We start from the raw sequence: 3,262 nt of genomic DNA, 5'->3' as shown, positions 1-3,262 counted from the left end.
GCATCTATGGAATGAAATAGTCATTATGAGCACTGTACCCAATTATTAGCCCATTTGCAATTGTCATTTAAAAAAAAATCACTTGACCCTTATATACAGATTGGGACAATATCCTCAAAAAGTCAAATGCCTTGTAAAAGTTGAACATTTCAATCAAAAGTAGAGATTGTACACCAACATTATTTGAAACTGAGATATGACTTCTGCATCTTTGATTGAATTCAATTTTGATCATGTTATATAGAGATGATAACAAAATTATGACTTCAAATTTGAAAATAAAGTTGCTTAAAATTTTATAATTATCACAAATAGCTTTGAGGAATAAATCACTCTTTTCTCTTTAGTTTCTGATTTCGTAAGTTATTTTTAGTTTACTAAATTGTTTTCATGACTTTTTGAAAACAATGTGTTAGTGATCATGAAGTAAGGTGAATAATTCATGTCACTCTGTTCTAGAAACTCTCACTACCCTTCCTTAGCAAGCTGGGTAACACAGGTGGAAAAAAATGTAGATATAAAATATCTAAAGTTATTGAACTGGATCCACAAAATCCCTCAGCCTTCAGTGAAATAAGTAATTTAATATAATCATTAAGATTTTAGGATTTAAGAGGAAGGACCTTAGAAATTGAGTTGCTTTGTTTTTTTCTTTGGCAGTTGGGGTTACATGACTTGCCCAGGGTCACACAGATAGTAAGTGTCAAGTGTTTGGTATTAGACTGGATTTGAACTCAGGTCCTCATGACTTCAGAGCTGTTTCTTTATTCACTGCAACACCTAACTGCCCCGTTCCTCTATCTTTCACTTTGTGTTTAGTAAAAATAGAAACAAATAGTCTTAGAAAAAAAGAGGAGGATTTCCTGTCCTTGACTGTTAAGGTGGACCATTCCATGTAATTTTGTTACATTGATACTCCTATAATTGCAATAGACATTTTAGAAGCAATTAGCATATTTCACTGTTATAAAACTTTGGTGATCAAAAATTCCTTCCATATTGTCCAATTGCTCTATGAATATCAATTCTTACCAATTAATTTGGTAATTTGAATTGTTATTTTGCAATCTTCCTGGGTAACTTCATCATCTTCATCACTATCACATGTAGCCCCCTGATTCAGCAACCCATGTACTATTTTTTGTGTCGCCTGGCCGTCACGGATCTGGCCTATACTTCCACCATCATCCCCACACTGAACAGAGGCTTAACTGCCAAGAGTGAAAAGATCTCCTTTAATTGCTGTATGACTCAGCTTTCTGCTGCTCACTTGCTGTGAGGTGTTGAAATGTTCATCGTGGTGTCTATGGCCTTTGATCACTACACTGCCATCTATAAACCTTTGCGCTACACAGTCATTATGAACAAACACAGATGTGACATGCTAATAGTGACTGCCTGGGCAGTGGCCCTTTGGCATTCCATTGCCCAGCTGCTTGCGGTCCTTTGGTTACCTTTCTGTGGCCCTAATCAGATTGGCCACTACATATGTGATGTGAAACCCCTCCTGAAACTGGTCTGCACTGACACTCATGTTGTTAGTATCTTGGTCATTGCTAACAATGGGATGTTTGCTTGGTTACTTTTCTTGTCCTTCTTGTATCTTACATAGTCATATTATATAATATTTGAACAGACTCAGTAGAGGGTAGGTAAAAGGCCCTCTCCACCAGTGGCTCCCACTTCATGGTCATGGTCCTTTTCTTTCTGCCCTGAGTCTATACCTATGTGCCACCTCCCAGTGACAACAATAATGAGAAGGAGTTTTTTGTGTTGTACACTGTGATTGCACCCATGCTGAACCCTCTTATCTATACACTGAGGAACAGAAAAATGAAGAATGCCATGTGGAAGCTGTGGTGCCACAAAATATAATAAGATCAAAATGAAACATATAACATTGAACTTGATCTATCGCTTGAGTCCATAGTGTCAAAGTCAGTTTTCATATTCCTCAGTTTTCTGCCATGAGTAGTATCTTAGAATAGTCCCAAGAATTTGGTTTCATCTTGTCTAAATCATTGATCTCTGCATAGCCCAGTAGCAAGAACAGGTGTGTAAATGTATATATGTATACATGCGTACATATATACACATACATACTCATAATTTATACTACTTATGTGTTTATTGAATAAATTAAATAATATCTCAGGATTGCAAGGATTAAAAAAAATGGCATTTGTTTTCTTGTCATCCTCTCAAACCATTTAAGCCCCAATATGAATTGATAATTTGTGAAATACTTGAATTATAAAATGGAGGCAAGCACAACTGATTCTTTGAGTACTCTCTGGGAACAATCATGATGGCAGTGGTAAATGGGGCTGTAATCATTCTTTAATAACCATAGAAGAAGTGGAGGCAAATAGCACAGAAATACAGAGACAAATAATGAGATTGGTAGAGAGGCAGATGGGATGGGGCAGGAGATGGGATGGTGAAGGAAAGCATGGGATGGTGAAGGAAAGCAGGAGTAACAGGGGAGATGATGGGGAAAGAGAGAGGCAGAGTTTCACAAAGTCATCAGCCTCACTCTCTCTTCCAGAATCATTACAGTCCAGTAGTAAGAAAGAAGTCAAGAAGTCTAGGGATGGCCCAGGATGCAGTGGATGACTGCATCATTGATGTCTGACCAAGCTCTAAAATGCTCCACAGCACTAGCTTCAGCTGCCCTCGTGACTTTTGGAATGAATTGTTCTCATCAGCCCATTCTAAGGGGAATTCTTCTCATGCTGGAAGTAGACACCAGTCATTCCCAACTCACTCATGAGTTTGAGGCCCTTCAAGTACCCTCAACCTGGTGTAGCCTGTCTACCAATATAGTTATACTGGGGTGTGGCCAGTGCACATTCTACAGCTTCGTGAAACCACAGGTGACAGTTGAATTCCAGGCAGAAAATAAAGGTGAATGAGAAGCCCAAGGGTTGGCAAGCCCTCACACCAAAGGTGCCGGTTTTCCTTGAACACCACATATACTCAACTGACTTGCAAACTTAGTACACTGACAAGAAGGGGCAGGAATTCAAGGAGACCAGAACAAGATACAATTTTAACATGCAAAGAAATCAAATTAAAATGTTACAATGACAAGTGTGAGGCTTAATCTGCATCATATGGCCACTACTAAAGCAGGTTCTGTAAAAGAAAAACAAAAGTCAGAGTTTCAAGTTGTGATGGATAATTAGGGGTGATTTTCCCACACCAAGATGACTGTCTTGCTATGACTCAATTTGAATCTCTCATAAAAGAGAATTGACAT

General features: G+C 38.2%; 1 pseudogene; it reads left to right on the top strand.

Annotated features, from left to right (window-relative positions):
• The first annotated feature begins 1,060 nt into the window (after nucleotides 1–1,060).
• Nucleotides 1,061–1,875, top strand: LOC114041009 (annotated as a pseudogene).
• The last annotated feature ends 1,387 nt before the right edge of the window (nucleotides 1,876–3,262 follow it).

Source organism: Vombatus ursinus, unplaced genomic scaffold, assembly GCF_900497805.2.
Source record: "Vombatus ursinus unplaced genomic scaffold, bare-nosed wombat genome assembly UNPS02014163.1, whole genome shotgun sequence".
Taxonomy (NCBI): Eukaryota; Metazoa; Chordata; class Mammalia; order Diprotodontia; family Vombatidae; genus Vombatus; species Vombatus ursinus.
This window is presented reverse-complemented; position numbering and strand designations above follow the sequence as displayed.